This window comes from Papio anubis, chromosome 2, assembly GCF_008728515.1.
Source record: "Papio anubis isolate 15944 chromosome 2, Panubis1.0, whole genome shotgun sequence".
Taxonomy (NCBI): Eukaryota; Metazoa; Chordata; class Mammalia; order Primates; family Cercopithecidae; genus Papio; species Papio anubis.
This window is the reverse complement of record NC_044977.1, coordinates 173,676,247-173,699,727: the sequence shown is the minus strand read 5'-3', so window position 1 is coordinate 173,699,727 and position 23,481 is coordinate 173,676,247. Positions and strand designations below refer to the sequence as shown.

The 23,481-nt window shown below is 41.0% G+C and overlaps 1 pseudogene; it reads left to right on the top strand.

The window, feature by feature from the left end:
* The first annotated feature begins 15,711 nt into the window (after nucleotides 1-15,711).
* LOC110742659 lies at nucleotides 15,712-17,145 on the top strand (annotated as a pseudogene).
* The last annotated feature ends 6,336 nt before the right edge of the window (nucleotides 17,146-23,481 follow it).

Here is a 23,481-nt window from a genome sequence, read left to right as displayed (position 1 = left end):
TTCTCCTCCCATCCCCACCAAACCCCCCTCCCCCACTGATGAAATTGAACAGAAATCAGAATTCAAATCGTGGAGCAAATAGAGGATGAAGCTTAAGAGACTTCTAAAATAAATACACTATATTTAAGACCCTTGTCTCCCACGGCACTTACTAAGTCCTGGTGAAACAGCACAACACTAAGAGGCTGTTGAGAAAGAACAAGAACCAGAAATGTCAGAGCTGATAGGGGAGCCAAGGAAAGCTTCCAATTCAAGGACTGAAAACTCAGATACCTTCATAGGCAAGACATCTATGTGTCATGGCTGGTTGTAAAATGTATGCAAAGTAATTGTGAAAATAGGGTGTGTGCAATAGAGAGTGGCAAGGCCTGTGGCAAACTAGAGAATGCGTACTCTAATCAATAATACTGGGCTTAAAACTTAGAGGTTCATCTTTGTCTGAAGACTACTAATTTTTGAATATTCAATATAGGCCCCTTTCAGCTGAGAGGAAACTGTTTTCTGATGTCAGGCCTCATATTCAGCTGGTATGAGCCCATAAAGCCATACTTGTTCTGCATAGTCAGGGTCTAGCTACACCTGTTTTTAACTATTTGCCTATCACCTCTGAGTTCACACAATTAGCAGACCAAAGAACTGAAAATACACGTACTCTCTCTTCTGTCTTCTGCCCTTAAAAACTTACTTACATTTTACATTTATAATATGGAAAACTAAATGTACATAAAAAATTTTACAACAATAAAAAGTCATCCAGGCACTGGCTCATACCTATAACCTCAGCACTTTGGGAAGCCAAGGCAGGAGAATCGCTTGAGGCCAGGAGATTGAGACTAGCCTGGGTGAATAGTGAGACCCTGTCTCTACAAAAAATTAACATTAGCCAAGAAGGATGGTGCGTGCCTGTAGTTCTAGCTACTTGGGAGGCTGAGGTGGGAAGACTGCTTGAGCAAAGGAGTTCGAGGATGCATGATCATGCCACTGCACTCCAACTTGGTGGCAGAGCAAGACCCCATCTCTTAAAACATTAAAAAATAAATAGGTGCATAGATAAATGTATCAGTGTAAACTAAGATAATTTTCCAATGAAAGGGACCTGAGATTGTATTAAAAATTCATCCGGAGAACAGATCCATCTGCAGGATACATTGACAATCCAAACATTTGTTCGTCTTTCTTTTGTTGACCTCTGAGTTCTCAATAGACTGCTTGTGCATGTGTTCTCACTGCGGATACATTAAAACATACTGAAAAAACTTCTCCACCTTAATTTTTTTAAGTACGTTAATAAATACAAAGTCTTGCTTTGTTACTGTCAAGGAAGTTCAGTTTTTAAAAACCCCCAAAGTTTAGCAACAGTCAATAAAGAAACCAATTGATTGTGAGTAGAAATGCCACAGGTATTTACCTCCTTGAGCTGACAGCTCTAGGAGCTAGGGATATTTTCTGTTTTGTTCTCCTCTGTATCCCCAGGGACCTGGAATCATGCCTGTCACAAAGACAGCTGTCTGGAACAGTCAAATTTTGAAATATTTCAAAACCAACTTCTGTTATGCAGAGGTTCTTTACCTCCAAGGGCTGAATGATGAGAGAGGTAGAGACGGGATGATAAAGCACAGGGGACCATCTGGAGAGGTTTGGGGAAATGTCAGTTTGAAGGGATGGGGACTAAGGGGTTAGATGAGAGAGAAACAGAAAGGTGGGCATTCTGAACATGCGTGCAGTTTTCACAGCAAAGAGGCAGGAGAGTGGGAGACAGAAAGAAGGATTTTCTCTGCTGAGCAGGCAGCACAGGGCAGAAGGGAAGGAAAAATAAAACTAGGGATTGAGAGAGAGAGAGGTGATTGGCAGGGTATTGAAAAACACTTTTGCGAGTTCCTGGTATCTCTTTAAGCTTTGCTAGTTCACAGACCTCTCTATACAAGAAATGCAAAACATTGGATTTGGATAGATAATGTATGATTAAGCTTAAAAATACCCGATAAGGGAAATACTGCATCAGGAAATGTGTGTCAAAACAGCCAGAGAGAAAGACAACTGGACAGAGGGCTGGTCTTATGGACCTAGGCTTCAAGGGAGGCCACCCTGTAAGAAGTGCCGTGTGAGTGATAGAACACTCATCTAGTGTCCCTACAAAGATGCCCTGGGAAGTATCTATTTCCAGAAATCCAGAATCCTGAATGACTGTGTGCATTGTCAGTCTTCTTCTTTTTTTTTTTTTTTTTTTCAGTAAATACGCTCATGAAAGTTAGATTAGGCATTACCTTTTTTTTTTTTTTAAACTATACCCTAAAAATGCTCTGTGAGGCTTTGTATCAGTGTAATTAGGCAAAAGAAAAGCAGGAAATCTTAATGGAATCTTTTGATCCCATTAGGGCTACTGGGAGATTTGCTGAGCAAAGTGAGAGAAGGTTAATATCTAACCAGGGTTTAATTTATGATCTGAGTATACAAACCACTTTCAAGACCATACAGCTGACTAATGAATTTATTAGGGAGATTAATGCTTATTACCTGCCGTTTCAAGACATGTTGTTATGTGCTAACTTGACTGTTGTACCTTGGAACATGCTGAAACCTCCCAAGGTTCACCTGAATGGCGGGTGTGTTCCCCAAGCTTAGTGTTCCCATGGGGTTTGAAGTGGAGGGTTGAGAGGAGTCAGTCCTCACTTCTGTGTTGGCTTCTGTACCTCTCAGCCCGTCACCAGGACTACTATAGCCCATGAGGCTGGCACACTCTCCTCCTCCAGCCCTGCTCAGGCTTTCCTTGGTTTCCTTGCTTAGGGGCAGGCAATGGATCTGACGTAGGGACATTGTCCGACAGAGGTCATTTCCTACACCTTCTGGCCACCTCCCTTTGAAAGGTAAGCATATATCTTTCCCATTGCCATTCTCCTTCAGCCTCCTCCCCACTCCTACTTCATAAACAAGAGCAAGTGAATCATGCTATATATTCAGATAGAAATAAGCCCTATTAAGGCAGTATTTAGTAAGGCGGGGCTAAAGAACAGATTCATCCACACCAAGCCCCAGAGTGTTAGCTGAAACAGTCGTGTAGAGTCCTCCTTATCCAGGTATTTCTTTTTCTTAATTCAAAAGTCACTTGCTTAACTCAACCAGGAGTTTTGTAAAAAAATAAATAAATAAAAGATGTAATCTAATCTACGTGATAACCATATACATTTATTCTTTACCTTTAACCTAGGCCTTGAAATTCTTACAGTCCACTTGATAAACTCAAGTAGAATCAGACCTTCTCTTATTATTAAGAAGCACAGTATTTCCCAAAGACCACTCATCACCCTGCAAATAGTCTAAGGACATGAGGGGCTTAATCAAAGCAAGGCGAGAGAGAAAACTGAAAGTCACACATCAGGCCAACCCCACTGTTGCTTTGGCTGTGGGTGTGACTCTTGAAGACTGATCCCACACAGGTTGGGGGACACTTATCCGCTAAAATGAGACCCTTACTGGTTGAACTATGCCTTGGTCAATAGCGCCCCCACTTGGGATTGATCCAAGGTTATAATTCTTTTCATTAACCTTCATGTGCTTCATATAGTCACCAAGGTGTAGCACTACCAAACAGTATTTGTCCTTAGCTGTATGTTGTGCCACTACCAACCCTCCCCCACACCCTTTTCCATCTCTCTGCATTGAACTTGGGTTACCAGCCTTGACCTAACTTTCCCTCATGGTGAGTTCCACTTTGATATTCTTCCCTGATAACAGCTATTAGTAGGCCCACCTCAATCTAAGAGAGATTCTCCAAGTGCTGAACCTCAAAAGAGTAAGAGCTGGGGCCCAGATACAGTGGCTCACGCCTATAATCCCAGTGCTTTAGGAGGCCGAGGCAGGAGGATTGCTTGAGCCCAGCAGTTGGAGACCAGCCTGAGCAACATAGTAAGCCTGCCATCTCTGCAAAAAATTTAAAAATTAGTCATGAGTTCAGGAGTTCAAGACCAGCCTGGGCAACATGGTGAAACCCCATCTCTACAAAAAATACAAAAATTAGCTGGGCATGTCAGTGCATGCCTGTAATCCCAACTACTCAGGAGGCTGAGGCAGGAGAATTGCATAAACCTGGGAGGCAGAGGTTGCAGTGAGCCGAGATCACACCACTGTACTCCCAGCCCGGTAACAGAGTGAGACTTCGTCTTAAAAAAAAAAAAAAAAAAGAAAAGAAAAGAAAATTAACCAGGTGTGGTGGTATGTCCCTGCAGTCCCAGCTACTGGCACACTTAATCTCATCTACTTGCACTCCCTCACGAGGGAGGCTGAGGCAGTAAGATTGCTTGAGCCCAGGATTTCAAGGCTGCAGTGAACCATGATCATGCCACTGCACTCCAGGCTGGGTGACACAGAGATACTCAGACTCAAAAAAAAAAAAAAAAAAGTAGGAGCTGAGGATTTTTAGTCCTTCTCTTCCAAGAAATCTCCTTCACCCTACCCTTCCCTCAGAGGACAGCTCTGTAAGTGGTGAGGAGCGAGAGAAATGAACACCTCTCTCCTTTTGATCCTAAGAAGGCCTGAAGAGAGACTCTTCTCTGAACATAAAGAATGTTGGCCATTTCCTCTGCCTTCCTTTCCACCTCCCAAAACAAGGGGAAAGAAGACTTTAGTCTCTGCTCACCAGGCACCCTATCATAAACAATCTATAGCAATTTCTGATTCCTTCTGCTAAAGAACTGTTGTTGAGGGTTGGGGAACAGACAAAGGTTCTTAGCCAAAAGAGTCATCTCTGTTCTGCCATAATCTGAATGTTTCTTCTTCAAGTTTCTATTAATTGTCCTCTGTCTATCTACTCTATGATGTCCCAACTCTCAGGTCTACTTATGCACTTACTTAAACGTCAAATTTTATTTTTATTTTAGTTTATTTTTTGAGATGGGGTCTCACTTTGTGGTCCAGGCTGGAGTGCAGTGGGTGCAATCATGGCTCACTGCAGCCTTGAACCCCTGGGCTCAAGCTATCCTCCTGCCTCAGCCTCTGGAGTAGCTGGGACCACAGGCAATTTAACCAAACTTGGCTAAATTTTTTTATTATTTGTGGAGACAGGCTCTACCTATGTTGCCCAGGCTGGTCTCGAACCTTTGGGCTGAAGCAATCCACCCACTTGACCTCCCAAAGTGCTAGGATTACAGGTGTGAGCCACTGCACCTCGCCCAAATCTTATGATCTTTGTCTCTTGTTTCCTTCACAGGTGAAAACCTGCAGACGTGCTGTACAGATGTGGGCTGCTGTTGTACTCATCATTCCAGGTAGATTTGTCTTCTGTCTGTTTGCAAAATGCTGTGGCTCTGCTCTCTAACCTAGGTAGAAGTGAGCAACCTCTCTCAGGATACTCTATTACGGGTCTGCGGGAGAATGAGAGAGAGGTTTTATGCTGCTGCCTATGATATGAGTTTATTTCCTGGTTGAGGTCTGCGCTAGAGCAGGTTACCACTCAGAAGAGACAGGAAGACTGTAGGGCACTTCCTTCACGAACCCACTAAATAGCAACTCTGGGTTCTCCAGTTCCAGGTGCATTTCTGTTCAGATATCTCATGCACTATGTCATGTGGCTTTGCAAACTTATCTTCATTCTATTTTCGCTGACAATTTAGGCACTCCGTTCCAATTCTGGGAGGTGAAGAAGGGTCACTTACTCAATTGACATCAGGGTCTAGGCAGTAACCAGGTTCTTAAGTTCTGTTTCAACACATACAATCTTTTGACAAACACATAAAGTTTACATATTGAACATGCAGGAATATTCCTCAAGTCCGTGAAGAAATTTATGCAGTCCTGTTTTCTTTGAAATATAATTTTCAGTTTATCTTTTGCTGTCTTACTCTTTTTTTTTTTTGAGACAGAACCTCATTCTGTTGCCCAGGCTGGAGCGCAATGGCACAATTGCGGCTCACTGCAACCTCCGCCTCCTGAGTTCAACTGATTCCCCTGCCTCAGCCTCCCGAGTAGCTGAGATTGCAGGTGTGCACCACCACTCCCGGCTAATTTTTATATTTTTAGTAGAGACGGGGGTTCGCCATATTGCCTAGACTGGTCTCAAAGTGATCCGCCCTCCTCGGCCTCCCGTGCTGGGATCATAGGCATGAGTCATCGCGCCTGGCCTGATATCTTTCTCTTGATAAAGACATAGGCCCAGATAAATGTTTCTTTACTTTGAGATAAATACCATAGCAAGCACAGAGATCAGTAAATGAAAACTGGCACCCAGCCCCAAAGTCAGGACAATGGTAGGGAACGGTGGAAACCGTGGCATCCTAGGATAGTCACTAGCCAGTTCCAGCTGATCACTGTCATATGAAGAAGGATCCATGCCACACGAGAGTCTAGTCTTGTCACATATTCTCATTAAAGTGAAGTAACTCTGATTTTTTTGGTGTGAAATCTCCCTATTTTTACATTTTGGCTCATAGTTTACAAAAATACTGTGGAGTCCAAATAAAACATATCTGCAGGCCAGAGCTAGGCTTCAGGCTACCAGTTTAGAACCTACCATGGGAAACGATAATATCTGGGAAGCACAGAGGTACCCCGGTGTTTTAAAGTCAGCAGTAGGCTGTTGAATTCACTTTACTATTGTATTAGAGAAGAGTCAGAACATTTCAACATCTTGAGCACCAAGAGCCATCTGAGTGACTTCTTTTTCTTGAGGAAAAAATCACACATTATGAAAAACAATGCAAGCAACTTTCATCATCACTTAGCTGTTGCGAACTATAGACAGAAAAGAATTTCATTCTCTCATTTTTTTTTCCAGGGAGAAAAAGATTCACAGAACATTGTTTTCCTTGATTCGAATTAAAAGTTCTAACTTGAAGTAGCTAGGTGCTGGAGAGAGGTTGAGAGCCTGGATTGTGTGTTCATTGGTGCTTTTCCCCCCTGTAGCTGGGAGAGAGAGGACAAGAAGTAGTATGGTGTCTACATGGTGAAAGAAAATGAGAAGATGAAAAACGGAATGAGGTACTCAATTATACTAATGTTGGCAAATATCTCTGAGGCTGGTATCATGTAATCAAAACATCTGGATAAGTCACTGTAACTGTCAGACCTTAGACAATAGCTGGTGCGTGAATGCCGTGAGAGTGGCGTTTCCACTTACAGATGGAATGCCTTTCTTCTTTCTTAATTCTTTCAATCAACAAAAGAACACAGCACAACTCCTGCATGATAAATAGGGCACCCATGGAGGCTGTTCTATCCCTTTTATAACCTCAAGGTGCCAGACCATTTTCACTAGTTCCCTGAATCGTGTAAAAAATTTAGAGCCCATGCGTAACCCTCATGCTGTCTAATTTTAACTGAATAAGTTACACAACACTGAGAAAGCTGGCACCTTGTGTGCTATGGCACTAATCATTAGCAATGTTTGGCCAGGTGCAGTGGCTTATGCCTGTAATCCCAGCATTTTGGGAGGCCAAGGCGGGCAGATCACTTGAGGTCAGGAGTTCAAGACCAGCCTGGCCAACATGGTGAAACCCTGTCTCTACTAAAAATACAAAACTTTGCTGGGCATGCTGGCACACACCTGTAATTCCAGCCACTCAGGGAGCTGGGACAGGAGAATCACTTGAACCAGGGAGGCGGAGGTGGCACCAAGTCACTGCACCCCAGCCTCAGTGATGAGACTCTATCTCAAAAATAGTAGTAATAATTAGTAATGTTCAAGGTCACATAACAAATGCATGGAAAGGAAATATTGATTAAATAATGAAGAGAGAAATGAACATATAAGTACAGCCTGTGTTTAAATTCTCAGGCAGAAAAAAGCAATTTTGTTGTTTTTAAATGCATAAATATAATGCTAATGGGTACAGCAAACTTAGCAAACAAAACTAAACATGTCATTTGACCATGGATCTAGGCCTTAATGAATAGGCATGATTTTTAATTAGTCTATCAATTATCTGTAGATAAATGAGTATTGGACGTTACTTGTATTCTTTAAGTCTCCCCAGTTTGTATTCTTGGACTCATCTTTGTGTCATCTCCATCTCCAAAAATGTCAGAATACCAACGCCTGCTAACTGTTACCTTAATCTGCCTTGCCAATCTACTCTTCCCTCCTCAGCCTCTCAGCTAACATCCTAGCCCAGTGCTTCTCAAATCTTAATTATATTGACAAATCTCCTGGGGATTTTGCTAAGATATATATTCTGGTGCCAATCCTGTTGGTCCAGGGACAACAATTTGAGTAGCAAGGCCCCAGCCTACGTTTTTCAACAACAATCTCCTCCCCACCCTACTCTCAATTCCAACCTCCCTTTTGGCCCTTCAGGTGAGTTCCAGCCCTTTTTTTATCCCGCTGGTTACAAGATAAACGTTTTCTTTTTTTTTTTTTTTTTTTTTTGAGACGAGGGCTCTCTCTGTCGCTAGGCTGGAGTACAGTGTCGTAATCTTGGCTCACTGCAACCTCCACCTCCCGGGTTCAAATGATTCTCCTGCCTCGGCCCCCCGAGTAACTGGGACTACAGTCTTGTGCCACCCAGTTAATTTTTGTATTTTTAGTAATTTTTAATTTTTGTGTTTTTAGTAATTTTTGTATTTTAGTAGAGACAGGGTTTCACCATGTTGGCCAGGTTGGTTTCGATCTCCTGACCTTGTGATCTGCCCGCCTCAGCCTCCCAAAGTGCTGGGATTACAGGTGTGAGCCACCATGCCCGGCCACAAGATAAATGTTTTCTAAGTACTCTTCTGATTGTTTTACAAGGGATCCACGTCCCTTAGAGGCAGAGACTCAAGGCACTCCAAGGGTTTAGTAGAGAAGCATTGACTAATTGACTCTGCTGGGAAAGGTCTACTGAAAAAGCAAACCTGGCAAACCTTCTCCCAAATTCCCCATTCTCTGTGCAGTCTTATTTTAGTCATGATCTGTGCTGCCAATATGATACCAGTCCCAAGGGATTCTGCTGCCACTTTAAAACCCTCATCCGGAAATGGTCAAAAGTCCTTTTTCTTGGTTATACTTAGCACAGAAAGGAGGGGGGAAAAGAGAGTAGTGATAGAAATTCTTAAAGACATTATGGGAGTCAGATCCAAGTATCTGATCTGAAGGCAGTCCACTCCAGCCCCAGAGCCTAGCATCATTTTCTCAGGACGTGATCTGACTTTCCTTTTTAACTCCAACTTCCATTATGATTGGCATCATTTTCTTTCTAACACCCTGGAAGCTGTTTCCACAACAATGAGACCCAGATATAAGTCCTCTAGACACCCTACGTTCTCCCACTAAGTTCTGCTTTGCAGTTGGAGGGTATTTACGGTCAAGGCCAAATGGCAGACCAGCAAGTGATCTCATCCTTCCTGGCCCAACTTTGCCCAGAGAAAAGCATCTTGTGATCCAGATGAGATCTATCTCTCCATATACCAAAAAAAAAATGGCTTTGTCCACATATATAAAATGGTCATAGTGACTCCTTAACCATAAAGTAAGATATCTAAGACACAAATGATCAAACCCTGATTAGAGCTGAGTTCTCACTAGGCACATCAGGCGCAGCGCCTAAAACTCACGATAGCTTTAGAAACCAGTAAAAACATTTTAATTTTAATTTCTTTTAAAATTGGAAGAAAAAATAAATATAATAATATGAATATGATAATGAAAGCCACCTGGGTTATATTCATTTTATACTGATATAGTCAGAAAGTATAATTTTAAATTTTTTTGGAAGGAAGAAACTGACCCATGAAGGTAAAAATGCCTGGGGCATCTGCGGCATGTGAAAGTCATAATGCAACCCTGGCTATAATCGGAGAGGGTCATTCTCTCAAGGTCTTCCACAACCTGGCCTCACCCCATATGTATAGCCTATGTCTAATTTTCCTCTGGTTGGGTCTTCTTGCTAATCTAGCTGGTTCTTCTCCAACTATTATTTGGGGGAGAAACCCAAGTCAAGCTCTTTTTTGTTAATGTGTGTTTATTCATTTCTTTTTCACATTTGGAAAGCTTTCTACCCTACTAATACAAACTCTACCCATTTTAATCCCGCCTTTTATAAGGTCTTCCCTAACTACAGCCACCAAATGGATCCCTCTATTTTCTAACCTCTTACAGCATTTTTAATTTACCGTACATGCCAGAATACAGGCAAACACAGGTGGGAAGCCATCGCCCATTTCTCTATGAGAAATCACCTCCACCAAAAGAAAAAGAGATTTGGTCAACTTAACTTTATAAACTTTTAGTCATGTTGATGAAAGAGGCAAATGTCTATTTCAATTTAAATTACCTTGAATGTATTAATTTAAATGCACAAACGTTTTTAAAATAGCAATTGATATAAAATCATGTCTTGATTTAGAAATACTGCTTTTTGTTCTTACATCACATTCCATGAGACAGTTTAAATAAAACTCCTAGTTGCAACTTAATTTCTTAGTCATCACTAAGGCCACATTCTGAGTCATTAAATGCAGTGTTCAGATGATATAATCTTCACTTCCAGCTAAGTTCTTTACTTCCAGATAAGTAGGATTTCCTTTTTGAAATCCTGTATTGGGCTATTGCTAGAAAATTTATCCCAAACTACAAGTAGCTATTCACATATTAGGACTATTTGCTTATATTCATGATTTCCTCAATATAATTACTGAATTGCTTTTAAAAAAATCTTGCTTTAAACTATCTTCTTTATATACAGCCAACATCTTTAACTGAGAGGCTATAACCACTGGAATAATTACTATAACTCTGTTAAATCTCTATATTCCTTTTTGAAACAACTTTATCACTTGATATCTATAAATATGTCAAGCTAGTATTGACTGAGGTGGTTTCAGGTTAATATGTTATTCTCCATCAATAATTTGTTGTTCAAAATGAAGTCATTGAGACAGAGTCCATAATGAGAAAGACTTATAAGGACTAGCATTTAAGTCCACTTACTCCTTTTCTGAAAGATAATTTAGGGAATAAGATTTTGCTTCTTATTTGAACCTATCAGTGTGTCCTACCATTTAACTTTTTGTCACAATTTGGTAATTATTTCAGATGTATCGGTCTTTTCTCTTCCTCAGATAGATTGCTTTTATTTTCCACTTTTTATGATAAAATTTTAAAACATACACAAAAACACAGACCCTAGCTTAATGAGCCAAATGTACCCATAACCCAGCTTCAACAATAATCAGCAGATGTCCAGTGTTATTTCACGTATATCCCCACTCAGTCCCCACACCTTTATAATTCTAAGGCAAATCCCAGACTCTATTAATATCTCAAAAAAATCTCACCACTTTCAAATCTAAAAAATTAATGATAATTCCTTACTATAATCATATAAGCAGTGTTTTAATTTTTTACATATTGTTTTCATATTTTCTTTATTTCATTCCACATCAGGATAATGTCTATGCATCGTGATTGTTTGGTCTCATTTCTTTTAAACTACCTATCTCTCTTCCGTCTCTTTCTTTCTTCTCTCTTTGCAAATTTTTTGTTGAAGTCACTTGAATCATTTGATAGCAAGCATTTCCTACAGTCTGTATCTTGCTTGCTGCACCCCTGTGGTACCATTTAACACGTTTCTCTGTGTCTCATATTTCCTGTAAATGTGTAGTCAGATCAGGAGGCTTGATCAGATTTAGCCTCAATTATTTTTTTTTTTGGCAAGATAACACCATAGGTGGTGCTGTGTATTTTTCCTGGAAAGTGCGTAATGTCTGGTTACCTCCTTTTTGGTGATGTTATCAACCCCTAGTGATCATTGCCTAGATCCAGTAATTCAAATGGTGATATTCGAACTCTATCACTCATTCTTTATTTATTAGCTGGGATTTCTCTATAAAGGAAAATTTCCCATATCAACTATTCGGTTATTTTTTGCATAGTGAAGGCAAGATAAACATTTTATTCTTCATTTGTCAGTTTAAAAAGTAATGAAGTTGTTTCCTAGCATTCTTCAAAGATATTCAATGTTAATTTGATGGGTTTTTTTTTAGTAAACTTACAGATTTAAACCTATCTGAGAATTCTAAGTCATTATTGATGTTCAATCTGTTTCATCTTTGTGACCAGTGGGAGCCTACTAAGTATGGCATCTAAGTCTCTTTAACATGACCCTAGTAGTCTTTAGAGTCATGCTTTATGGCATGACAAAGTGTGGTAGGCTCATTTTTATATGGAAATGTACAGTGATTCCAGTTGGAATTAGCCATTTCTCCAAGGAGTCACAATCTGAGTGCTAGGCCTACCCATCGGCAATAATTGGTTACTGTTGCTAGGCCTTTTCAGTGGACAGAACAAAAAATATAAACTTATTTTATAGAAATTTCTTGAGGTATAATTCATATACAATAAAATTCACACATTTTAAGCATACAGGTCAAGACTTGACAAAGTATAAACCCATCCAAGCAGCACCCCAATAAAGATATAGAAAATTTCCATCACTTCAGAAAGTGTCTTTATGCCCCTTTGTAAATCCCTTCTATCAGGCAGTTACTGATCACTATACGTTGGTTTTAGCTACAGAAATTTATATAAATGCAACCATGCAGTGTGTACTGTTTGGTGTCCAACTTCTTTTATTTAGCATGTTTTGGAGATGTGTCCATGATGTTGCCTGTATCAATAATACAATCATTTTTGTTGATGAGTAATGCTCCATTGTGTAAATATACTGTAATTTGCTTATCTATTTATCTGTTAATGGATATATTTGATTTGTTTCCAATTTGGAACCATTATGAATAAAACTGTAACTATATGCATACAGGTCTATTCTTGAGCATATCTTTTTGTTTCTCTTGAATAAATACCTAGAAATAGAGCAGCTAGATCATATGGTAAGGGTAGTACATGCTTAAGTTTATAAGAAAAGGCCACATTGTTTTCCAAAGTAGTTGTGCTATTTAACACTTCTAATAAAAATGTATGAGTGCTCCAGTTACACCACATCCCTGCCAATATTTGGTATCGCAAGAATTTTTTATTTTAGCCATTGTAGCCAGCAGAAAGTGAAATCTCATTGTGGTTTTAATTTACATTTTCCTTATAAACAATTTGTCATATGCTATTTGGCTATATATTTATGTTTGTGTCTGTGTGTGTGAAATATCTGTTTAAGGCTTTTGCTCACATTTTTTTTAACACATTGAACTAATTTGTTAATTTGTTTAATAATGTGCCAGCATTTTGCTGGGAGTTACAGGGAATAGAAAAAAGTTAATTTGTAATCATCAGACTGTCTCATTTTTATTTGACCTAACCCTACTTTTTAATGGGGTTTTGTCTCTGTCTATGTATATCTCTCTCTTTTTTGGTGTTGGGTGATGAGGTCTTGCTCTGTCACCCAGTGCAATGGAGTGCAGTGGCATAACCTTAGCTCACTTCAACCTTGACCTCCTGAGCTCAAGCGATCCTCCTGAGTAGCTGGGATTACAGGTGGGAGCCACTACACCCGGTTCTTTTTTCTTTTCTTTTCTTTTCTTTTTTTTTTTTTTTTGAGATACAGTCTCGCTCTTGTTGCCCAGGCTGGAGTGCAATGGCGCAATCTCAGCTCACTGCAACCTCCGCCTCCTGGATTCAAGCAATTTTCCTGCCTCAGCCTTCCAAGTAGCTGGGATTACAGGCATGCACCACCATGCCTGGCTAATTTTGTATTTTTAGTAGAGACGGGGTTTCACCATGTTGGTCAGACTGGTCTTGAACTCCTCTTCCTCAGGTGATCCACCCACGTCAGCCTCCCAAAGTGCCAGGATTACAGGCTTGAGCCCCCACACCTGGCCTCCTTTTTCTTTTAATAATTTTGTGTAAGATTCCACCATGGTTTGTTTCTGTTTATAACTTCTTAAGTGAAATAAATGTTCCTTTGTGTTTAGAATGGAGGAGTGACAGTGTAGCCTTTCTAGCTTCAGGGCTCTAGAGCTCTTCTACTGTTTTCACAAAGTATTGAAAAAACAAACAGGCCTAGCACAGTGGCTCACACCTGTAATCCCAGCACTTAGGGAGGCTGAGGTGGGAGGATGACTTGAGTCCAAGAGTTTGAGACCAGCCTGGCCAACATGGTAAAATCCTGTCTCTACTAAAAATACAAAAATTAGCTGGAGGTGGTGGCATGAGCCTGTAGTCCCAGTTACTCGGGAGGCTGAGGCAGGAGAATCACTTGAACCTGGGAGGCGAGGGTTGCATTGAGCCGAGATCACACCACTACACTCCAGCCTGAGCAACTGTAAGACTCTGTCCCCCACCCCCAAAACAAACAAGCAAACAAAAACAACTCTGTGTGTGTATGTGAGACTTTAAATTTTCTGCGACCTGATCATATCTGGATTGCTTTCTTCCCTACTTGTATCCGAACCTTTTTGTCCCATGCCCCACTGTCCTGGCCCTGCTCAGTTTGGATTACATCCAGCATTTTCTCCTCACTGCAGAGTTTTGTCTTGGAAGGGAGCTCCTGTTTGCCATTTCAAGAGCGTTCAGGGCCCTGGTGACTCCAGCACTGTCAGAGCCGATTGCTTTGCCATCTCCTTGCATGCACACTCAAATTGGATCTTGTAGAACCCCATGCCAGTGTAGTGGCTATTTTCAGATTGAACTACCATGCTTTCTGGTGAGTGTCCATTGGTGACTTAACACTTTCCTTTTCTCATGACTGTCAGAAACCCAGTCACCTTCCCTCTGTTTCATCCCAGTTTCTTATCCCACATGGGTCTTGCAGCTTTGGGTAGTTTGTCCTCCCCCACTAGTGTCTAGGAGTTGTGAGAATACCTTGCTATGCAGTTTTATTGTAGGTGTTGCTACAGGTGATTGATTTTGATAGCCTAAGTGCTCTGTTTGTTCATATGAGAAATTCAGGGAAATTCAAACCCACCATACCATTTTGTCACAGCACTAAGCACAGAGCAGATAATCTGATGTTTGCTGACTGATGGAAGTTTATGGAAAAATGTTCTGTTGTTGTGTAATAAATTACCATAAATTTAGTGCTTTAAAACAACACATATTTATAATCCCACAGTTCCTGTAAGTCAGAGCCACAGCTTAGCTGGGTTCTGTTTTTCGGGGTCTTCACCACACTGTAATCCAGGTGTCAGCCAGGGTTGCAGCCTCAATAGAGGCTCAAATGGGAGAAGATCCACTTCCAAGCTTCCTCGGGTTGTTAGGAGAATTCATTTGTAGGACTGAGATCCCATTTCCTTGCTGGCTGTCAGCCAGGGGCTGATGTCAGCTCCTGAAGGCCCCCACAGTTCCTTGCCTCGTGGCCCTCTCCATAGGCTCTCTCACATCGTGACAGCTACTAAAGCCAGCAATAGAGAGTCTGTCTCTGATGTATGCTAGCAAGATGAGCCATATGTACGTCATAACATAATCACACGAGAGACCTGCCATCAACCTTGTCACAGCCTACTGATTAGAAGCGAGTAGTAGGTTTCTCCTACACGGAAGGAGAGAGGATTGTTCAGGGAACGAACATGGGGCCCCTCTAGAGTCTGTCCACCATGGTTCACATCTGCCTTGAAACCTGATTTACCCTCTGTGTTTGTTTTTTTGTTTGTTTGTTTGTTTGCTTGGGACAGAGTCTCACTCTGTCACCCAGGCTGGAGTGCAGTGGCCCGATCTTGGCTCACTGCAATCTCTGCCACCCGGGTTCAAGCGATTCTCCTGCCTCAGCCTGCTGAGTAGCTGTGATTATAGGCACCTGTCACTGTGCCTGGCTAATTTTTGTAGTTTTTTTTTTTTTTAGTAGAGACGGGGTTTTACCATCTTGGTCAGGCTGGTCTTGAACTCCTGACCTCGTGATCCACTGACCTCGGCCTCCCAAAGTGCTGGGATTACAGGCGTGAGTCACCGCACCCTGCCTACCCTCTTTATTTGTTAAGACAAAAAGGTTTCTGTTAATAGACTGCCAGTGGTGACTTTTAGCTTAGTTTCATGGCAAAGATAATAAATTCAACTGTAATAGTGAAATATACAGTTCAAATAGAAACTTTGGCACCAATAACTTAAAAATCCTCCTACAGCAAAGTTACTTTGATGCCTTGCCCTTCTATGTGAAATGGACATGGGTGTATCTATCACTCCCAACCTCACAGAGAAAAAATTAAATGATGCTTTTTAGTATCCAGAGGAAAAATAAGATTTCATATGCATCTTAGGCATTTTTAACCTATTTTATGTCACCTGTGCTTGTGTATACTTTTGGAGTACTTCAAAGAACGCATGTCCAAGAATGAAATAGTACCAAAAGCAATGGTTTCAATGCTCCAATAAATCAGACAACCCAGGTAACCACTTGGGGAAGAATCAAAAGACGTGTATTTTGGAAACCACATTTTTTGGTGCTAATGATAAAGGAAATAATCTTATCCCCTAAGCCAGAGCAGCTTAAGGGTTTAATGAACAAACACACTGTTTCATTACTTCTGCTTCTGTTCTAACAACTGAGAGTATCCATCAGATTCACCTTTGTTTCCCCACTTGCTTGTTCTGTCTTCTGTTTTCTTCATCTCATTATTTTTCTGGTAAGCAAGAAAGGGGTGGAAAAAAATATCCCTCTAATGAAGATAGATAATCATTTTTTGGGAATGATATTCTGTATGCTTAGAAGCATTCAGCTGTAGGAGTGAGGGATTCTTCTCCCCTACTTCACTGTAGAAGAAACACTTCATTTGGTAGATGACCATGGATGCTGTATGCTATGGTGAAGCTGTTTCTTCTCAGCAACAGGGAGAGAGTGAGGATGGGGAACTCAGGAATACAGCATACAATATATGGGAACAGATCGTGCAGGATGTCCTCTCCCCTGAATTGCTGATTCCCTTCCTTGTGAGAACAGCAATAATAATAATCAGAGTTGCCTTTCCAGTGGTGACGACCTACCCACAAGAACGTGCCCCTTGCAAAGGATCTCCTTCATCCCTCTCCAGAAGAGAAGAGGAAACACAAGAATAAATGCGTGGTGCAGAGCCTCAATTCCTACTTCATGGATGTGAAATGCCTAGGATGCTATAAAATCACTACGGGTCTTTAGCCATGCACAAATGGTAGTTTTGCGTGTTGGCTGCTCCACTGTCCTCTGCCAGCCTGCAGGAGTAAAAGCAAGGCTTACAGAAGAATGTTCCTTTAGAAGGAAACAGCACTAAAAGCACTCTGAATCAAGATGAGTGGGAAACCATCTCAATAAACACATTTTGTGTAAAATAATCATAATAATAATCAGAGTTAACATTTATTGAATAATTATACCAGGAGCGATATTCAAAATATTTAACAACTGAAACAGCACAGGTATCAACCAATCAGAATGAATACTGGCCAAAACAGCATGCCCTCTGATTAGTCCATGCCCTCACCATGTCAGTTGTTAAATATTTTGACAACAGACTTTGAATATTTGAAGCCCGCCAATGTCAACCCTGCTTTTACTACATGCCAGGCGCTGTGCCAAGCACCTTTGTTCATTGAATCCTCCTTCCCACCTGCTCTACAAGAAGGATACTCTTATTCTTTCCACTTGAAAGATGGAAAAACTGAGACTTAAAGAAGTAGCATGACTTGTCCCATGTCACACAGCTGAGAGACAGAGGGACACTAGACTTACACCCTGGTCTTCTGATCCACAAGTCCAAGCCATTAAGTTCTACATTCTAGTAAATCTTGAGGAAGCCACACCCTACAGTTCCCTCAGCCCTTACGAGAAATATACACTTTAAAAATATGCAGGCTGAACTTTATCACGCTGCTCTTAGTGACAAGGAAAGTAGCCCTTGGCCAATCCAAGAAAGAAAGCAATGCAGACCGCTTGGTTAAAATGACAGAATGAGGAATAGGCCTCAGGGACCAGGCCTACTCAGGAAATTGTTCTGAACTTGATCCAAGGTCCCCGGAGTACCACTGAAGCCCAAAGTCCAGGCCAGCCTTCCAGCCTGAGGAGGCATTTTTCAGATAATTGTCACAAATCCTAACTCCACCTTCCTCTCACCATTAAGATAATTCTGACTGTTTGGGGCTTTTGAAGTGTGTTTATTTAGAGCAAAATAAACAAGTGGATCCTGGAGAGGAGCCACACTGAACTATGTGATTGTCTTTTCCGACTGGATGACAGGCTATTCGGTTGAATTTTTTTTTGTTCCTCAGCCGGTAGTGACTCCACATCACTGCCTGTGAGACAGTCTTGATAGTGACACATTACCATTTCCAGAAATTGTATTTTTCAGCATGACATACAGGACTGAAGAAGTCCACATGCCCAACACCCTACCTTGAGCTGTCCTCGGATTATGTGGCATCCCCAGGTGTTCCCCTTGTCCCTTTCCCTCCCATTCAAGACATTCAAGAAAGCATAAACGAATGCAGAGAATGAGCGAAATCTTACCAGAGGAATCCACTTGGACACAGTTCCTAACCTCTTTGAGCCTCAGTTTCCACAGTTGTAAAATATAATTGAAACATATATGTTTGGAAGTAGTGTGGGGTGAGGGCATGAAGGAAGTCATGATTAATCAGAGCAAATCTTTATCCTAACTTCTTCACAACACTCATACACAGACTAAATTAGATTCCTGAAATGCAAAGAATGAGTTACTAATAAAAAAGAAGTACCAATATTAATATAATAGTAGTATTATTACGACTATTACTACCACCAACAACAATAAATAACAACAGCATTGTTGTTGAGAAGCATTGTCTGTGCTGAGGAGCTGGGCTAGCTGTTCTGCCTGATGGTGTCTTGAGGGAACAGCTCATCCTCAGCATCCAGCTTGATCATCATCTAGCAGAAGTGATATCTATCTGGCCTCAAGACATATGCAGGGCTCATGTGACATGTTCCACTTGGACTCACAAGCTCCCTCTCTTATGATAGAAGGTGAGGTCGTAGACACCAGAAGGGTTTAGAGAGGTGTGGAGAACTTTTGATGGGCCTGTACATCTTCCTTGGAGTTAGAGCAGTGGCAGAGTACATCTACATCTACTCATGGAGTTGTCTTGAGAAATGAATGAGCTCTGAGATATATGCTATTGACCACAGTCTCTGGAACACCATAAACACTCAATAAATAGCAATGTATTATTAATAAATAATAACAGTAATATAAGAATAAATGGAATGCAAGCATTGGTACTTTATTAGTAACACACTGCCAACACTCCTCACAATCATGATGAAGACCATTTCACCATTCGGTTCAAGAACCCATGCTCTACAGAAGCAAAGGAGCTCTTCAAAGAGAACTACAAACCACTGCTCAAAGAAATCAGAGAGGACACAAACAAATGAAGAAACATTCCATGCTCATGGATAGTAAGAATCAATATCATGAAAATGGTCATACTACCCAAAGTAACTTATAGATTCAATGCTATTCCCATTAAACTACCATTGACATTCTTCGCAGAATTAGAAAAAATGATTTTAAAATTCACATGGAATCAAAAAAGAGCCCAAATAGCCAGGACAATCCTCAGCAAAAAGAACAAAGCTGAAGGCATCATGCTACTCAACTTCAAACTATACTACAAGGCTACGGTAACCAAAACAGCATGGTACTGCTACAAGAACAGTCACATAGACCAATGGAACAGAATAGAGAACTTAGAAATAAGACCATACACCTATAACCATCTGATCTTCGACAAACTTGACAAAAACAAGCAATAGGTAAAGGACTCCCTATTCAATAAATAGTGCAAGCATAACTGGGTTGCCATATGTAAAAAATTGAAACTAGACCCCTTCCTTATACCTTATACAAAAATTAACTCAAGATAGATTAAAGACTTAAACGTAAAACCCAAAACTATAAAAACCCTACAAGAAAATCTAGCGAATATCATTCAGGACATAGGCATGGCCAAAGATTTAATGATGAAAACACCAAAAGCAATTGCAACAACAGCAAAAATTGACAAATGGGATCTAATTAAACTAAAGAGCTCCTGCACAGCAAAAGGAATTATCATCAGAGTACACAGACAACTTCCAGAATGGGAGAAAATTTTTGCTTGCAATCTATACGTCTGATAAAGGTCTGATATCTAGAGTTTACATGGAATTTAAACAAATTTACAACAAAATAAACCCCATTAAAAAGTGGCCAAAATATATGAACAGACACTTCACAAAAGAAGACTCATGTGGCCAACAAACGTATGAAGAAAAGCTCAACGTTACTGATCATTAGAGAAATGTAAATCGAGATCAAAATGAGATACCATCTCACAACAGTCAAAATGACTATTATTAAAAGGTCAAAAAACAGCAGATGCTGGTGAGGTTGTGGAGAAAGAGGAACGTTTTTATACCATTGGTGGGAGTGCAACTTAGTTCAACCACTGTGGAAGACAGTGTGGAGATTCCTCAAAGACCTACAGGCAGAAATACTGTTTGACCCAGCAATCCCTTTACTGGGTATTTACCTAAAGGAATATAAATTATTCTGTTATAAAGATACATACATGCATATGTTCATTGCAGCACTATTTACAATAGCAAAGTAATGGAATCAACCTAAATGCCCAATAATGATAGACTGGATAAAGAAAATGTGATACATATATACCATGGAATAGTGTGCAGCCATAAAAAGGGATGAGATCATGTTTTTTGCAGGGTCATAGATGAAGTTGGAAGCCATTATCCACAACAAACTAACACAGGAACAGGAAACCAGACACCACGTGTTCTCACTTCTAAGTGGGAGCTGAATGATGAGAACACATGTTGACATAGAGGGGAACAACACACACGGAGGCCTGTCAGGAAGTGTGGTAGGGGGAGGGAGGACATCAGGAAGAATATCTAATGGATGCTGGCCTTAATACCTAGGTGATAGGATTATCTGTGCAGCAAACCACTATGTTTGCAGGTAACAAACCTGCACATCCTGCACATATACCCCTGAACTTAAAACAAAGTTGAAGATAATTAATTAATTAAAGTAAAGAAAAAATGAATAGGGGGAAAAAAAAAAAGAACCCATGCTTTGGATAGTGAAGGCAACCTGTGAACTCAGAGGCTGGGAGTCAATTTTCTGGCCTGAGCTATGCCTGGTCTTGGACAGCATTATTGGGTGTAGCCTCAAAAGAGAAGTTCTGTGTCTAGTAACAGCCAGTGAGAAATATACCGCTAAACTGGTCACAGTACCATAATATAAGCAGCCAGTGGTGACCCAATGCAGACATGAAACATCGTATCTGATCAGCACGCAGTCTGTATGTTGACAGCTCCATGTTACACGGCCATTTTCTCTCCACGGTTATGTTAAATTACTCAAGTTGAATTAACTTACTAATTTTGTTTTGTTTTGTTTTTGAGACGAAGTCTCTCTCTGACGCGCAGGTTGGAGTACAATGGCGCCATCTAGGCTTACTGCAACCTCTGCCTCCTGGGTTCAAGCAATTTTCCTGCCTCAGCCTCCCCAGTAGCTGGGATTTGGGATTACAGGCGCTCGCCACCACATCCGGCTAATTTTTGTATTTTAGTAGAGAAGGGGATTTCGCAGTGTTGGCCAGGCTGGTCTCGAACTCCTGACCTCAAGTGATCCACCTGCCTCGGCCTCCCAAAATGCTGGGATTACAGGCATGAGCCACCGTACCTGGACTCATTTGCTCATGTTTTTAGTCTACAACGAGCCCATTTTCTTACCCTAGATTAAGTCTTTGGGCCTTAGAGCTGGAAAAGGCCTGTGAGTTCATTAGTCTCGTGCTGTCTAATAGAACTATCTGCAGTGATAGGAATATTCCATATCTTCACTGTCCAGGATTGTAACCACTAGATATAGGTGGCTACTGAACCTTTCAAATGTAGCTAATGTGACTGAAAAACTGAATTTTAAACTTTAAAAAAAATTAATCCATTTAAATTTAAATAACCATATGCTACTAGAGCTTTCTATTGGATAGAAAAGATTTAGTCCAATTCTTTCATTTTGTGGATGAGTTCCAGAGACACTAGTGACTTCCACACGATCGTGCAACTGGTTAGAGGCAGTGCAATGCATAGGAAACACTGATTGCCAACTCAAATGTTTCGTCAAACACATTATGTTTCCATTTATTTGTCCCTAGGGGAAGCGACTTTCTATATATCCACTCAGGTTGCTAGGGAGGGAAGGTGGGTAGATGGAGAGATGCAAACTACTTGTGTTGTCTTGGTTGACCATCTATAGAAACTTTATTATTATTATTATTATTTAACAGATGAAGGTCTTACTGTGTTGCTCAGGCTGGTCTCAAATTCCTGGGCTGAAGAGATCCTCCTACTTCAGCCTCCCTAGTAGCTGGGGTTACAAGCATGCCTGGGGTTCACCATAAAAACATTTCTGAGGAGACGGGAAGAATAAGAAGCATCCAGTTTTAAATGCTGTGAAGAACCGAGAGTAGTTAAGGAGAGATGGGGATCAGGGTGGTAAAATGTGGTTTTGGCTTTGTCACATTGTAAATAAACACTGACAACTCATGTTGTTTTTTTTTTCGTTTGTTTGTTTTTGTATGTATGTGTGTGTGTGTTTAGTTAAGTTTTGTAGGCTGAACCTCTATAGTGAAAAAATAAATGAATTAAACACTGTTGAGGACTCACTATGTAGAAGGCCTAGTGTTAACTACCATGGACGATTTCTAAAAACCATAAAATAGAGCTCCTCCCTTTGAAGAACAGGCCATTTAATTGAGAAGACACGACATGCAAGCAGTAAAAGGCAAAAAATAGTATAAGGCTTTAAATAATTGTTAAATGTCACTGTGGAGAGTTGCCTCAGTGCAGGTTTGGGAGACAGAAGTAGGTGGCTCCTTGCTTCTGAGAATGTATTCCAACCCTTTGTTTACTTCATAAGCACCTTTCATTTCCATTTAGGGACATTAGCAGTGTTTGGTTTTTGTCGTTGCTGTGTTGTTTTGTTTTTGTTTTTGGGTTTTCTTGAGACAGAGTCTCGCTCTGTTGCTCAGGCTGGAGTGCAGTAGCGTGATCTCGGCTCACTGTAACCTCCATCTCACGGGTTCAAGCTATTCTCGTGCCTCAGCCTCCCAAGAAGCTGGGACTACAGGCGTGCACCACCACCCCCGGCTAGGTTTTGTATTTTTTTAGTAGAGACAGGGTTTCACCATGTTAGCCAGGCTGGTCTCAAACCCCTGACCTCAGGTAATCTGCCCGCCTCAGCCTCCCAAAATGCTGGGATTACAGGCATGAGCCACCGTGCCTGGCCAGGTCTTGACCCATAATATGCTCATGGGAAGCCAAGAGCCCAGAGCCAGGAAGGGGGAATGGGGTAGAACGTGGTCTCAGATCAGAACCCTTCCTGGCTGTGTGGCCCTCATCTGGTAACTTTGCATCCTGCGACTTCCTTTTCTCATCTGTCTCAGGGAAGAGTAACTTCAACTGTACAGGTGTCATCGGCATTTATGAGCCTGCCTATTGATTCACCCACACCCAATCCCACTTGTAAATGCAGGCTGTCAATGGCATCATTACTTGAAATTTGATTCTCCTCTGCTTCTTCTTTGGATATTTAATTCTTGCACTGGTATTGGAC